At 39.1% G+C, this 17,587-nt stretch overlaps 1 protein-coding gene across 1 annotated transcript in view; it reads right to left on the minus strand.

Annotated features, from left to right (window-relative positions):
- Positions 1 to 17,587, minus strand: part of GPS2 (G protein pathway suppressor 2) — a 1,799,357-nt gene that overhangs the window by 320,728 nt on the left and 1,461,042 nt on the right. The gene's annotated exons all lie outside the window — the stretch shown is intronic.

Consider the following 17,587-nt stretch of genomic DNA (forward strand, 5'->3'; position numbering starts at 1 on the left):
CTCTACTCATCCCTCATTAGACCTACTATAGAGGACAACGCCCGTTTGGTATGCATCTCACAAGACACTTACAACTGGAAAGGCCACAGAAATACCTCACAAAGAGGATCACTGGCCTCAAACAGATGCCCTATGCAGACAGTCTCAAAAAAACTCCAGTTCTACTCCGTCGCATATCACCTACTCAGAGGCGATCTCTGCCTAACATACAAAGCCATATCAAACCCAGAGCTTTTGGACATGCTACACAAAGAATTCCCAATCCCTCTGAGCCGCATGTTCTAGGGATCTAAACCACCACAATAAACAAAACATGCTGGAGGGATGGGTTCCTGTCCCAGAGACATCCCATACTCTGGAACAGACTGCCTACTCATGTCAAGCAAAGCACCTCATTAGCCCTTCTAAGAAAAATCTTGACGATTGGATGGGAAATAAGAAATTCACCCTGGGGATCACTTCTGTGGCTCTGCTCGACAGGGGCGCAGGAAATATTTTTTTGGATGGCGATAGCCAGGGAATCTGTATGGCTAGGCTTATATAGGCCCTAGGGCCAATACATCAGCATCTACCTATGGTGACAAGAATTAAAAGAAACAGCAATGAGCTCTAATATGGAGGACATGACATGTCAAAGTAATGATGACTAGAGAAATTGAGACAAAAAGAAAAGCTTCCTCAATGGAAACCCCGGGCCCAGATGCAGTACCCAATGTCTGCCTGAACACATTAATATCTTTACACCAAGATTTAGCACCTGTATGTGAATCCTGAACAAACAAACCTGTTTAACAACAGGAAAGTACAGTTTTGTACCTACCATAAATGTAGATGTCCGATAGGTATGCATCTGCAGTCATAACATATGGGTTGTCCTGCCTCAGGCAGCCCTTCGGTCGGCTGGATTCCAAAGTCTGGGTCTGGCCTCGGCTGATGTTGCACTTTCCCCGACGTCAGAACGGTATAAAAGGGGTATAAAAGCATCAGCCAACGCCATTTTCCTCAGCGTTTCTTACCCCAGATGCCAGGTGCCCTCTAGGAAGGCTCAATTTGGATAAAATCAATTGAAATGCAATCATATTCCAACATATATACATGTATACATATTTACAAACAAATACACCATAACAGATCCCCCAACTAGCTAATAGTAGGGTAAGCACCCTAGGAATACCACAGAGGGGATGGAGGGAGGGTAAACCTGACTGCAGATGCATACCTATCGGACATCTACATTTATGGTAGGTACAAAACTGTATTATGTCCTTCAAGGATGCATCTGCAGTCATAACATATGGGTAGAATACCACAGCTAATCTGGGGGAGGAGGAACTAAGAAAAAGATGGTGTAGATAAGATACCCTGCAGGACTGCAGTAGCAAATCCTGCTCTGGATCTGGAGTATAAAGGTAAATTGTAATGCTTGGCAAATGTATGCACGGAGCTCCATGTAGCAGCTTCTAGAATGTCCTTGGTAGCCACTCCTCTTAAGAAGGCTGTAGTGGTGGCTGTGGCCCTTGTGGAATGAGGCCTAATGTTTGCAGGAGCCTTCTTTCCATGAAAGGAGTAGCAAAAACGAATGCAATTTCCTATCCATTTTGAGATTGTTTGTTTGGAAATTGCTTTTCCTTCTGTCCCAGCAGCATATGCTACTAACAGTTGGTCAGTCTTTCTGTAATCTTTAGTTCTGTCCAAATAGTAACGTAATTGTCTGTGTATATCCAGAGTGTGCAGAAGTTTTTCTCCTTTATTCTGCGGATTTGGGAAGAATGTAGGCAGGTGAATTGCTTGGTTCAAGGACACCCTAGATACCACCTTGGGCATGAAAGTAGGATTTGTTCTCAATAAAACTCTGTCTTGATGGAAAATAAGGAATGGCTGCACTGCCATTAGAGCTTGTAATTCAGATACTCTTCTTGCTGAAGTTATGGCCAGTAGGAATGCAGTTTTCCAAGACAGGAACTGTAGATCCGCCGATGCTGCTGGTTCAAAGGGAGGAAGAGTTAGTTTCTCCAGCACGAAGTTAAGGTCCCAAGTAGGTAAAGGAGGTTTTCTTGGAGGATTGATGTTTTTGATTCCTCTCAGGAATTGTTTTAATAGAGGATGCGAGAAGATAGGTGGATCCAAATTGTATTCTGCTGAAATTGCTGAGGCATGTATCTTAATGGAAGAATAAGACAGACCATCATGGTACAATTCTGATAAGTATTCCAGGATATGTGGCATGCTCGCCCTTGTCACATCCAAGCCTTTTGTTGTGTTCCATATGAGAAACCTTTTCCATTTTGCTGAGTATGTCCTTCTGGTGGAAGGCCGGCGGGCTTCTACAATGATGTCCTTTACCCTTTGAGATAAGGTAATTTGAGGAGGGATTATGGTATTCTCCACGCAGTCAGCTGTAATGTTTTCAAGTTGGGATGCAGGGTCTTGAAGTTGTTCTGCGATAGAAGTAGTGGCCATAGGGGGAGAGGCCACGGCTTTGTCTGCGACAAGCTCCTCAATAGTGGATACCAGTGCTGTCTTGGCTAATCTGGAGCTATCAGAATCGTTCTTGGTTGTTCTGCCCTGATCTTCAGTAAAACCTTGGACATTAATGGTAGTGGTGGGAAGGCGTAGATGTTTAGAGCTTTCCAGCTGAGAGAGAGAGAGTCCACCTTCCATGCTTGTGGGTGGTATGTCCTTGAGCAGAATCTCTTCAGTTGATGGTTGTGGGGTGAGGCGAACAGATCTATCTCCGGCCTTCCCCATGATTGCGTTATAAGTAGAAAAATGTCTGGGTGCAGCATCCATTCGTGTGCATCCATGATGGTTCTGCTTAAGCTGTCTGCCAGTGTATTGTCTTTTCCTGGCACGAACTGGGATTGCAGTTGTATATTGAGCTTCAAGCAAAGTTCCCATAGATTCATTGCTAGTCTGCATAGAGGGTAAGAATGCGTGCCCCATTGCTTGTTTATGTACCACAAAACAGTGGTGTTGTCTGTCCTTATCAGCAGGTGTCCTTGGTTTAGGAAAGGTTTGAAAGCCTCGATTGAGAGTATCACTGCTAGCATTTCCTTTTGGTTTATGTGCATCCTCAGCTGCCCTTGAGACCATAGCCCTTGGATGCATTTGTCCTTCATGTGTGCTCCCCAACCTCGGTCTGAAGCGTCCGTGGTGATGGTTTGGTTTGTTTTGGGTTTGATGAAAGGCAATCCTCTGTTGGACCGGCAGGCTTGGGCCCACCAAAGGAATTCCTTTTGAAGGCAAGGAAGGAGTGTGATCAAAGCTTCTAAACTGTTGCTGTGCTGAGTCCATACACTCCTTAGGTACCATTGTAATTTTCTCATATGTACTCTGGCTTGAGGTATCAGAATTATGCAAGAAGCCATGTAACCTAGGGCCTGCAGGATTTTTCTTGCAGTTAGCTGAGTTTGTCTTGTCAGATTCTGGAAGTAATCTGGAAGTTGTTTTTCCTCTATGAGGAAGGCCATTTGGGTGGTAGTGTCCAGTTCTGCACCCAAAAAGGTTATTCTTTGGGATGGAACAAGTCTTGATTTTTGGACGTTGACTGTGTATCCCAAGGCCTGCAGCAAATGGATGGTATAATCCAAGTCCTTTAGTAATTTTTTCTTGCTGTCCGCTTGTATAAGGCAGTCGTCCAGGTATGGGTAGATTTGAATCCCCTGAAGTCTGCAGTGTGCAATTACTGATGCCAGGCATTTCGTGAATACTCTGGGTGCAGTAGATAAGCCAAAGGGCAATGCTGAGAATTGATAATGCTCTGATCCTGCAAGAAATCTGAGGTGTCTTCTGCAACTTTGTCGTATAGGGACATGCAGGTATGCCTCCTTGAGATCTGGAGTCACCAGCCAAGACTCCTTGCCCAGCATGGGAAGAAGCTGCTGCAGGGTCAGCATCTTGAATTTTGGTACAATAAGGAAAGTATTCAGTGCGGACAGGTCGAGAATAGGCCTCCATTGATTTTCTTTTCTTGGAACAAGGAATAATCTGGAGTAAAAACCTTGGCCTTGTTCTGAGAGAGGTACCTTTTCTATGACATTCATTTGTATTAATTTGTTGATTTGTTTCAAAGCCTCTGCCCTCTGATTTGGTGGCAGGTTTGGCATTCCTTTTCTTTTTGGTAAAGTGTGGAAATGGAACCTGTAGCCTTTGTCTATTATTTGTAGTGTCCATGAGTCCCTTGTAATGTAATGCCAATTTTTTGAGAATAAAGAAAGCTTGCCGCCCAAAGGTGCTTCCAATTGAGCTGTGGTGGGCGGTGTCAAAAGAAAGTCATTGTGACTGTCCTGGTGCAACAGTTGTTGCTGTTGCTCCTGCACTTCCTCTCTGGTTGGTAGGCCTCTGTAGGAGCCTCGAGTTTGACCTCGACCCCTAGGGCACCTGTTCCTGCCCCTCTGGGATCTATCCGAGCTCGGAAAGGACCAATTTTTATTGGGCCAGTTTCTGCTGAATCTCGGAGGTTGTACTTGCAGAAAGTCCTTAACTGTTTGCACGGATTTTGCCTTTTCTTCAAACTTCTTTAAGACCTCCTGGGCCGTGGAACCAAATAATTTCTGTTTTTCCATTGGAGCATCCAGGAGCTTAGCTTTAACATGGTCTGGTAGAGATTGTTCCTTTAACCAGGCATGCCTTCGAATAACTGCCCCTGTCATAGCTGACCTACATGAAGCTTCCAGTGCATCATAACCACACTGCAAAAAATGGTTACTAACCTGCTGTGAGTTATGTACCAGATCCTGAAGGGATTTACGGTCAAGGGGTTCAGAAGAAGAAAGCTTTTTATGTAATTCATCCAACAAGTACTCTTGGTATTGAATCATATGGAATTGACAATTTAATACCCTCATGGAAAGAGTTGCAGAAGTGAATACTTTCTTTCCCCATCTCTCTAAGGCTCTAGATTCCCTTTCAGAAGGTAGAGGATTTTTGGCAATGGTAGCTGTAACCCCTTTGGGGCCCTGGGAAACAGTGTCAGGGTCTGCAGAATGGGCCTTGTACAGATGTGTATGAGAATCAGGGACCCTGTAGTACCCATCAGGTTTTGTAGGAGCTGGTGGGAGAGAATCTGGGGCTGAACTAGCCTCAGAGTACACATCATCAATAACATTTAACACAGGAGGTATAGCTAAAGGCCTATGCTGAGGTAAGTGTAAAAAGGTTCTTAACCTCTTTCTTGAATCAGAAAATTCCTGGCCCTGCCATTGAAAATGTTCCCTCATGGAGTGCAGTGTCTCACCAAAAGAAACCTCTTCAGGGGGGAGGCCGAAGGAATAGATTGTTCAGCATCAGAATCCTCGTAGGCCGAATAAGCCTCCTCCTGGTGGTCTGACAACACAGATCCATCTGTGGACTCATCTGAAGAATGCTGGTCAGAGGCCTCAGGCCTGGGCCTTTTGTCTGGTGGTGGCTGGGAGCCCCTGTCCGGGTGAGGTTGGGAACCTCTAATTAAAGAGATAAGATCCTCTGCAAGGCTAAGAATTTGAGAGCCAGTGGAAGGCCTCTGTGAGGCTGTTTTGGGGGGCATATCTTTAGCAAGCTTAGCAGCTTTGGCCCTAGAAAAAGCCTTAATGGACATGGATGCAGGGGGTTTGGCTGCACCACGTGCAGGAGTAGACTTGTCTAAAGGAATGGTGTCGGACATTTCCTGGACAGTGGTTTCCGAAGGTAGTTCAGAAGGTGACTCAGCCGGGGCCTCCAGGGCCGCGGTGGTTGGTTGAACGGTTTCGGATAAAGGAAGGACCGAGGACTCTGTTTCGGCCGAAACCGAGACAATCGCGGTAGGCTTAACCGTGGTTTCAGCCTAAACCGCGGGCCGCGAGTGTCGGTCCTTGTCCCACCGTTTTTTCACTAAATGCGTAGTCGGAGTCTCCGACGTCATTTTATAAGCAAAACTAGCCCCCCAAAAATTCCTCTGCAAACTCCGACCGACGCCTGAGAGTTCGTCGGTTGAAGGAAGCACAGGCTGAGCAGGCTGAGACGTCGTGGTCTGGGCCTAAGCAAGGGAGGCAGTACGAGTGGAAATCCTTATGAGGTATTTGTTTCCCACAAGTTAAACAATTATTTACTTTATCTGACATCGGTTGAGGCAAGAAAGAGTCCCCAACGGGGTACTTAGCTTTTCGAAGTCTTCGGTAGCTGAATCACAGGAGCTGGCCGACCGGCACTTGCGAACTGCTTCTGCTTCGGGCACCACGCAGCAAGAAAGACTGAGGAAAATGGCGTTGGCTGATGCTTTTATACCCCAGACGTTCTGACGTCGGGGAAAGTGCGACATCAGCCGAGGCCAGACCCAGACTTTGGAATCCGGCCGACCGAAGGGCTGCCTGAGGCAGGACAACCCATATGTTATGACTGCAGATGCATCCTTGAAGGACATCAAACAATACCCTTCCTCAAGAGTGAACCTGCAAGCTATCCTAAGAACTATAGACAAATAACTTGCCATCTGACAGTATATAAACTATATACTAAAACTGATAAAATAATTTATAGTAATTTAGGAAAAACAAATCTCAAATGTGGCAATAGAACAAAAGGATAATAAAAGAAAGCCACATGCAACAAATGATCATTTGTTGCTAAATAAAGCCATTATAGAGAACTGTAAAAAGAGAAAGAATTAAAGTAAGGCATGGACAGATTATAAAAATGCATTTAACAGCATTCCACATTCATGGATAAAGGAAATGATTACAGATGTACAAGATACACCCTTATATCGCTCGATTACATTACAGCAACCATGAACAGTGGCAAACCACTTTGCAGTTGAACCATAAAAAGGACAAATTATTATCCAGTGGACAAAAATTCAAAGGGAGATATTCCAAGGTGATTCTTTCTCACTGCTTTTGTTTTGTTTGCCTTAACCTATTAAGGTTATGGCTGCAAACTTGCTCCCAGAAAACAATCTTGTTTAAATATTTCTCATCTAAATTGTGTAGATGACTTAAAACTCTAGAGATCATCGAATGAGGAGTTGAAAGCACAAGTACAAATTGTTAAAATTTTCTTAAATAATATAAGAATGATATTTTGGTCTTCATAAATGTGTAAATGCAACATCTAAAACAGGAAAACTGCACCAAGAAAATATCAACCTGGGACAGGAATGTGATATAAAAGAATTGGAGCATGAGACAGTACATAATATTTCAGGAATAGATGAATGATCAACAATAAAATTGAACAAATAAACTAAAGCTCAGTAAGGAACTAAAACGAATACCAAAAACTGCTTTGACATCTAGGAATAAAGTCCAAGCTATAAATCAATTGGTTATTCCTGTCCTAACCTAAGTTCTAGGGTGACTGGCCCCAAAAAGTACTGGATCAACCAGACATGAAAACAAAATAAATGCTTCATGCTCATCACATAAGATTATATATTTCTCACTTTGATGGCGGTATGGGCCTCCTGATAATTGATTACATGTATATACAGTGGATATAAAAAGTGTACACACCCCTGTTAAAATGCCTGGTTTTTGTGATATAAAAAATGAGACCACATAAATCACTTCAAAACTTTTCCCACTTTTAATGTGACCTATAACCTGTACAATTCAATTGAAAAACAAATCTGTTATGGGGAAAAAATTATAAAAAATAAAAAAACATACAATAAGCTGGTTGCATAAGTGTGCACAACCTTAAACTAATACTTTGTTGAAACACCTTTGCATTTAAATTACAACACTTGTCTTCTTGGGTAGGAGTCTATCAACATGGCATATCTGGACTCGGCGATATTTGATCTCACTTCCTTGCAAAAGCACTCCAAATCTGTCAGATTGCAAGGGCATCTCTTGTGCACAGCCCTCTTCAGTTCACCCCACAGTTTTCTTATTGGATTTAGGTCTGGGCTCTGGCTGGGCCATTCCAAAACTATTTTTCCTTCTGGTGAAGCCATTATTTTGTTAATTTGCATTTATGCTTGGCATCATTGTCGTGTTGAAAGGTGAAATTCTTCTTCATCTTCCTAGTAGATGCCTGACAGTTTTGGGCCAAAAGTGACTGGTATTTGGAACTGTTCGTAATTCCCTCCACCTTGACTAAAGCTCCAGTTCCAGCTAAAGAAAATGAACCCCAAAGCATGACACTGCCACCACCATGCTTCACTGTGAGGATAGTACACTTTTGGTGATGTGAAGTGTTTTTGCGTCAAATGTACCTTTTGGAATTGTGACCAAAAGTTCAACCTTGAACCACAAAAGGGAGAAGAACCAAACCAAAAGAAAACTCCAGGCAAGGCAGAATCCAAAGTGTAAAAATATTTAATCCAAAAGTAGAAATTCCAAAAAGTACAACCAGGACACAGCAATTAAGTTAAGTGGTTGTACTTTTTGGAATTTCAACTTTTGGATTAAATATTTTTACACAAAAGTTCAACCTTGCTGTCATCAGACCATAGCACATTTTCCCCACATACTTTTGGGAGACTTGATGTATTGCTTTGCAAATTTTAGCTGTGCTTGGATGCTTTTCTGTGTAAGAAAAGGCTTCCGTCTTGCAACCCTACACATACCCCAGACAATGGGGAACACAGGATTTTGTTGTCCATGTAGTACACAACCAGCACTTGCCAGAAATTCCTTCAGCGTTGCTGTAGGTCTCTTGGCAGCCTTCCTGACCAGTTTTTGTCTAGTCTTTTCATCAGTTTTGGAGGTGCGTCCAGTTCTAACGTCACGGTTCCATATTTTCTACACTTTTTGATGACGGTCTTTCACTGTGTTCCATGATATATCCAATGCTGTGGAAATTTTTTTGTACAATTCTCCTGACTGATACCTTTCAACAATGAGATCCCTTTGATGCTTTGTAAGCTCACTGTGAACCATGGCTTTGCTGTAGCAGGCAACTGAGTAAATGTCAGCAAAATCCTACTAGGACAGCTGAACTTTATTTGGGGTTAATCAGTCTCTAACTGATGGCAGGTGTGTACCCCAGCAGACAAGCACCTTTTGATTTAATTACAGCATTCAAAGTATTAGGGTGTGCACACACAACAAAGTATTAGTTTAAGAGTGTGCACACTTATGCAACCGGCGTTTTGTATGTTTTTTTGTACAGGTTATAGGTCACATTAAAGGTGAAGTTTTGAAATGATTTATTGGGGTCTCATTTTTTTATATCACAAAAACCTGGCATTTTAACAGGGGTGTGTATACTTGCCACTGTATACCTGCAATTGTGGGATGGCATACATGTCTGCTGAACTCATCAGATCCAAACAGTGACAGTTTTAAAACAAGAAGTTGTCTAATATGACATATTTGCTTAGTTTATCAAAAGCATTTCGGTGTCAAGTAGAAATGGAAATAACACTAGAAAAAGAAAAAAATCAGACAGCAGCTGAATGTGACAAAAAAAGAATGCAAGAAGGATCAGAGGAGAAGGAAAGAAACATGGAAAAGCCATATATATAGTGGCAAGTAAAGAGATGTCTTGGAACAACTTCACATTGACTTAAGATTTGACACAGGAATGGTTGAGTGTTGAATTGAAAACAAAAGATGAAAGGTTAATAATGATGGCCCATGACATTAGACTACACACATTAGTTCACAGAGTCTACTGAAAAGGTTGAAGAAATGGACAAATGCAGGTTCAGTGAAAAAACTGGAAATGGTTGCTCATTTTGTTGCTGGGTGTGACATGTCACAGGGCATATACAATGAAAGACACAATAATGTGGCAAGATGTTGCACTGGGAACTGTGGAAACACTTCAGTACAGACGTGGCTGAGAAGCATTGAAAACAGTAACCACAAAACCCAAAAATTGTAAAAAAAAGATATACAGATCTGTTTAATTTAGAATGTTACAGGTCTGATGAAATGGTGTGCTATCACCAAGAAAGCACTTACCTATTTGAGCTGTATTTCATCTATTAAAGCTGTGTTTTACTATACACCAAGTGTGAGCCTTCTTACCTATAAGTTGGGTGCGCTGAATGCTGTTTTGTGTAGTAACCCCAAAGCATTACAGAGAATGATGGTGTATCACATGGGATCACCCATTACCAACGGATTAAAAAAAAAAAAGAAATGAAAGAACCAAACACAGTAGCACATGAAAATAAGACAAAAGTATCATTGACACTGCTACACCCTGTGATTACGCTGTCCTATGTATGGAAAGCATCATAAAAATACTGCAATTTGCAGGCAAAAAAGACAGCAACATGGAAGAAAGATGCCCAGACAGTAAAAACAATGGGTCTAATATAAAATTTAGAGTTGTACTTGATATGCTACCAGAACCAGAAACTAAATTTTCACCAGCAGATGAAATAAAATGCAGTAGAGAGACAGAATCATAATAAAGTCCCCCCCCCCTTCTGGAACACTACCCCTGTAGGTTAAGCAGCGAGATGCATTATCATCCTTCAAATGATACTTGGATGGATACCCACAAATTTACTCTGGGACTGAATGACCTTGACCTCCTGCAGGACATTATGGCCTGAGGTTGGGAACTAACAAGGTGTAATTGGTCATAAGTTCCACTTGTCCTGAAATCCCTATGAATCTTACACCTCACTTAGGTATATCTGACAAAGCAGTCGTTTGTATTTGCAACATTATGGAACACTTCACTGCAGTTACTTAGAATGCGCACGCTGGTGGTGCAATTTAGTGTTGTTCTCAGTTGTAGCTTTTCTTTGTGATTTTTTTTTTTGTTGATTTGTTCTTTTGTCTTTGTTGAAGCTTTTCTCCCCAGGCCTCCACTGAAAATCGGCTAAAACCCAGTCAGACTGTGCCAGTAAACAAATGTCAAAAAAAATTAATAAGTTGTAGTGTAAACATGAAGTTGGTACATGTAAACTTGGGGATGTGGGGGACTTGCTCCCGTATTACTAACTGCAGGGGGGAGGGGCTTCCTCCTGTTCAAGAAAGACTTATGTTTTTTGAGTTGTACTTTTCTGCATTCAAAATTCAGAAAAGCAGGACTATAAAAATGCAGGGAAACTACAGTAAAACAGAGGCCAATAAAGACTGGGGAGCAAGGACTTACTAAAATGTATTGTATAGCTTTAATGATGTGAAAGATACATTTATGTTGCAGATTACTACAGTGCATTTCATGCCTCTAAATTTCTATGTTGTTAATGCTACATATACAGCTACCTGCCTGTTTCAACACAATGTTATATAATGCCTGTAGTTTGGTGCCGTTTTTTCCCATCCTTCCAATATTTATACATATTGAACTTCTTTCAATGTTTACAGACACTGAGTATATCTAATAAACAAATGAGCATGCCACTGATGCCTTTGACAGGAGGCATTTTGGCAAATACATGGGAATATTCAAGATATTAAATGTTTAAATTGCTAATGTAAATAAAACTATTATATACCTAGATGCTTTGTTACTGAATGGGTCTGTTTGGCTGAGGCTGCTCATTCACTATAATACATGCAAAGGTCTCTATTTTTTAAAGCAGGATAAGAAATCCTTCCATCCACAACCCCCTTTTCCCCATTTTTGCACATGGGGTCACTGGGTGTCGCTCCAAGAGTGACACTCTGGGATTAATGGAAGAAAGAGAAAAAAACTGGAGAATTAAATAAATATGAATTTATTCATCATGAAATTTAACGAAACAAAGGGATTCCATAAAACTAACAGAGTGATGCTTACGCATAATGAATAAACATTTTCAGTTTGATTGTTAAGAGATGAATTTCACAGTCTGCAGAAGTACTTAATCAAAAATGTGTCTATGGGGTCAATAGCATACCTGTAACATTTGTAACAAACTTGCCTATGGAAATCCTAATAAGAAATATGGCAGAAGACATACAATAGATACTTTCAGTGAAGCTTAATATACAAAGAAATGGCATACCAAGCTTCAGAAGTCCAGGATGGGCTTGACAGGTACTGTAAGGATCAAGGAAATAACACGAGTTGATAAACTGGGGCCTTTTTACAAATTTATTAAAACAAATACGAATCATTTAATAAAGCAAGAAAGTAAGTTCAAGGTGAATGAAAGTAATTTAAGTCCCTTTAACTGGTTTCTGATTTGAAGTTATTGTGTGGGTTCTCTCCTAAGGGGGAGCTGCATATAGTATGAAAATAAATAGCATTTACACTGGATGAGTGATTGAGTGAGAGAGCATGGATTACAATAAAATGCCAGTCTCTTACTCCAGTCGTACCTTATTGACTTATGCTTTAAAGAAAGATGGGAGTCTGCATTACATCTTAACACTGGACCCTCATCAATTTGGCATGGAAAAGGAAGGTCATGACCCTTTAATCTTTGATAAAGTAACCAAAGTAGTAATCAATATTGGTTATGCAGTACATACAGCATTCCTGGACATGGGCAAGCCTTTTTTTCACTACTCCCCAATGCAGGCTTTAGTGATAGACTTGTAAATCTCAATATATACCTTTACATTATGCCAACTGGTTGCCTGACAGAATCAATGCGGTTAGAGTTTGCATGTCCTACTTCTGAAAGAAAAAAGTTACTGGTTGTATTATACCACAGAGGTCAGAGTTGGGCCCTCTCCTATTTGGCATCAATTTGGCATATATATTTGTCTAAACACGTCAGCAAACTTAAGACCAAGATATTCCTAACTAAAAATATCAGCAGTCTCAAAATCCTAGTTATCAGGAAAGACTGGCAGCCCTTTATCTATACAAATAAAAGAAAGTTCAAATTTAGTTTCCACCGATCCCTGTACTTCCGAACAACAAAAAGAAAACCGATCAGGTAGAAAAACACTCACTTTATTCAGTAACTAACAAAGCTTTCAGGAATGTCCCTTCTTCAGTGTTAATGCTAAATGAATTAAAACATTATTATATAGTGATTTTTCAATAACCCACATGACACAGCCACCCAATGTATAAACAAGTATTATTAAGAATACAAGCACTTCTAAAAGACACAGTATATTCAAAGCATAAAAGACATATGTTATATTCATTCTTTTAAAGGAAAAAAAATAAATAAACTCAATCAACTGGCGCATTTCTTTTAACCAAATGTTGTTGTTGTTGCGTCTTTCGGCTTTTCCCGGTTAGGGGTCGCCACAGTGGAACTCTGGTCCGCTAATGATTGGCAGTACATTTTTACGTGCAGACTTGCCGGGCCTGACGCACAACCTTCAACGAAGGAACGCCCATTCACGCATGTCGCAACACAGAAAACACTCTGAGAATCGAACGGGGCAACGTCTTACTGTGAGGCGACAACGCTACCGCAGCACCACCACCACAGTTCATGCGTAGTTTAACCAAATAATACACAAAAAATGTATATAAAAATATATAAAAGATGCATAAAAAATTAGATAAACGTACTAATAGTTTTTTTCATAATTATTAGCATAGAATGTTTACTAAAATTTTTTTTCTTTAATACACCATATATTCCTAACTTTCTAACATGTACATATGTATATTCAATGCAAACACAGACAGTAAAACATCTACCTGTATTGCTTCTGTCTAAAAATCTGACATAGGTTTAAGAGCTATTCTATTATTCAACCCTGGTGTTCTATCTGCTGCTAATCTTATCCACCTATATTCAGACATCTCTAGCTTGTTATTTTGATCCCCCATTCTTAAGTTCTTATGTATAACTTCCAACACTTTAAATTTAAAATTATGCAAGTTACAAATCTTGGATGCCTTCTATGTAGTATGTGTAGATGATTTGAGAAATTTATACTATGAGGTTACAATGGGTAGGCTGAAAATAAAAAAAATATCTCTTATGAAGAGTTTTTAGCATGTAAGCAATTATGTACTAATGAGGACATCATTATTAAGCAAGCCAATAAGGGCGGAGCTACAGTCATTTTTCATAAAGAAGAATATAATTTAATGAAACAATTTTTAAATAAGCACACCTTTAAAGAACTAACTTTTGAAGAAGTGAGAAAAATTATTTATGAAATATACATGTACATTTATGATATGCAAATGCAGAATATTACAACTGAACTATTACTTTACTGTATTAACCCCAGTGATTCCTGTAATATATGGAATACCGAAACTACATAAATCAATGACCACCCCACCAATCAGGCCCATAGTGTCAGGAAGAGGGTGGTCAACAGAACCTCTATCCATCTATATTCAGGAGAATCTGAGTAAATACCTACCTCTATGTCCAAGTTACATTAAAGACACCAATGATTTTTTTAAAAAGCTTTATGGGTGGTATGAAAATAATATACACAAATAATTTATAATGGTAACTTTGGATACAAGTTCTTTATTCACAGTAATACCAAATTAATATGGGGTGAATGCAATCCGTGAATTTCTATGTGTTGAAGCAAAAATGAAAGGTAAAGAGGTGGAAACACGTGTAGTATGACAGAAGTGGTTCTGGAAAAAAAACGTCTTTTTATTCAACAAACAACCATACTTACAAATGTCTGGTGTGGCCATGGGTACTCCCATGGCCAACACTTATGCTGACATAGTATTAAATCAATGGGAAAATATTACATTAGAAGTGACAATAATAAATATAGAAATAATATTCTTTTCTATCAACGCTTTGTACAGGATTGCTTCTTAATATGGAAAGGAGATGAACAGGAATTAAAATCTTTTGTTCAATATTTAAATAGTACTACAAATTTTCTTAAGTTTACGATTAATTATTCTTGGAATAAGATATCCTTTCTGGATGTTGAAATTTACAAGGGTTTCGACAATAAATCAGAAACTTGTGCATATACAAATATACACATGCTAGAAGTATGCATGCAGCACATGTGCTTAAAGGCATTGTAAAAAGTCAATTATTAAGGATTAGTAGGTTAAATACAGACCCCAGGAAATGTGAAGAACAAATGGAAATTTTATGTGAAGAATTTCAAAATAGGGGATACGATATGGAAAACATTACAAAAATAAGAAAAACTGTAATGGAGCTTAGGGTGATGCAAGCATCCCCTTACTTTTAGTAACTATTCAGCTACTAATGGTAGTGTAGCAAACATCTTCCATGGCGAGATATATTACTACATATAATAATATGACAAGACATGTAGAAGCAATAAGAAGGAACTGGCGAATCTTGACGGTTCAGCCTGAATTATATACACTGTTGGGTAACAGTCCTTATTTTGTATATAAAAATATGAATAATTTAAAAGGAAGTTATGTTTTAAAGACTTTAAAGTAAATTTAATTAATCCAATAATACATAACATAGGTACAGTTCCCTGTTATAATTGTAGTTGTTGTTCAGACATTTGTGATAAAAAAAATATTTTGAACATCCAATAAGTAAATCAATATATGAAATAAAATGTGCAGCAACCTGTAAGACTACTATGGTTGTATATCTAGCTACATGTACACAATGTCAAGGATTTTATGTTGGAAAATGTTCAGGGTGTTTAAAAGATCGCATCATTGAACATAGGTCAGATATGAAAAGAAACAGTCCATCTAATGCTCTAGCACAACATAAAATGGACAAAGGTAACTTGCATAATTTTAAATTTAAAGTGTTGGAAGTTATACATAAGAACTTCAGAATGGGGGGGTCAAAATAACAAGCTAGAGACGTCTGAATATAGGTAGATAATAAGATTAGCAGCAGATAGAACACTAAGGTTGAATACTAGAATAACACTTAAACCTATGTTAGATTTTAGACAGAAGCAATACAGATAGATGTTTTACTATCTGTGTTTGCACTGAATATACATACGTACATGTTAGAAACCAGGAAAAGTGTAATGAGAACTCCACCAGGCACAAATAAATCGAAGCTCCAAGGTAAAATTGCTTTTAATAAGCACTTTGAACCACTCCACAACAAAGACTGGATCAAATAAAGACAAGCAAAACAAAATAACGTATCCACATACACGTTTTCGTCGCCAACTTCATCAGTTATACATCCATTTTAAAACTGAAATGCTTTTATATGCTGTTTGAATTTAGTCATAGGTCTGTTGTCCAATCCTTTAACACATTCAATTGAGGTTCATTTAATTGAATGATTAATAAAAACTATGTAAAAAAACTATGTAAAAAACTAAATAAATAAGTCCAATTCTCTAAAAACATATAATCACAACTTATACCCTTTTTATTATAATTTGTCAAAGAATTTAAAACCTTTAATACATTTAAATACATTTAAATAAGACTTTTAAAATGTTTCTGTATTGTGCTTGATTTGGGCTTTTGGATCTGAAATTACAACAAAGCACCATCTTGTGGCCATTGAATGAATTGCAAAGCCATACACTGAGACCTTGAGAATCCAAAGAAACACTTGTTTTTTTGCAATCTGTATAAAATATCATAACAATAAAACCAAAACTAAAAAAACTTCTTTGAGTTAAAGCTTGGCAGCTCTCATCTTCAAAACTGGCCAATGATACCATATCATTGAGCCCAAAATTACGGTTTGCATCCAAAAGAGCTGCCAATACAATTCTTTATACTCAATGAGTGTCTCCCACATTCCACCTCTTGGATTAGTGGGAACCACTTCCAATACAAAAATGAGTAACCTGTGGTGTTGCATTTTATTGAATGTTTACTCAATGCACTTTTTCTTTCATCACCCTGACATCATATAAGTGCTCGTATATTCTCTGTCTGAGCTTTCTCTCTCTTTCCAACGTAGAAAGAGGGACATTTTTGCAAACAGCTAAATATATGATGCCTTTGGTGTCACAGTTAGCAAATGAATTTAAATGTATGGTCATTTTCCTTGCTTCTAAAACCATACTTTCCCCACAGATCAAGTAGGTACAATAATTACATCTCCCACACTTTTGTAATCCTTTCTTGGATTTTTCTTGGTTATTACACTTGTTGTTTTTCATCCCTGCTTCAAGGTAATTCTTGATACTTTCCCTCTCGATATACATGGGTTAGTTCTTTATCAAAGATAGATTCAAGATCTGAAAATTTTGAAAAGCTATCCCATTCTCTAGAAAATATGTTCCTGACAAAAGCTGATTGTTCGCTAAAGGTAGTTATTAATCCTGTCCCCTTTTCAGCGAAATTGCCCGCTGAACCTAAATTGTGGGTCAGTATTTCTTCCTTCCCTAAAATAGGGGCAAAGATGTCTACTCTTTTTGTATTGACTTCCTCCAACACCTTGTTGAACATCTCTAGAGGGTACCCTCTCTGGGTAAAAGATTCTTTAACAGTTCAGTTTCTTCAAGAAAAACTTTATTATCCGAAGTCATTCTGCTACACCTGACCAATTGCCCTTTCAACACCCCCTTTTTCTGGTGGGGGGGATGGCAACTGGTGTAGTGCAAATAAGAGTTGGAGAAGGTTTCTTTCCTGAAAATTCTTGATGACAGGTTCCCCTCTTTTTCTCTATGTGAACATCAAGATATTTTAATGTCTGTTTGTCAAAATTACTAGTAAATTTCAAAATGTGGAGGTGTTGTTGACAAAGGTCAAAAGGTTGTTGAAATTTTCTTCACTACCACTCCAAAAAAAACACAAATCATCTAGATACCTAGTATAAAGGGAGCATTTGTTCATCAAAGGAGAATTGAGAAGAAAAGTTTCTTCCCAAAAGGCCATTATAATATTGGCATATGTGGGT

The sequence above is a fragment of the Protopterus annectens genome, chromosome 7.part0 (genome assembly GCF_019279795.1).
Source record: "Protopterus annectens isolate FY-2018-M chromosome 7.part0, PAN1.0, whole genome shotgun sequence".
NCBI lineage: Eukaryota > Metazoa > Chordata > Ceratodontiformes > Protopteridae > Protopterus > Protopterus annectens.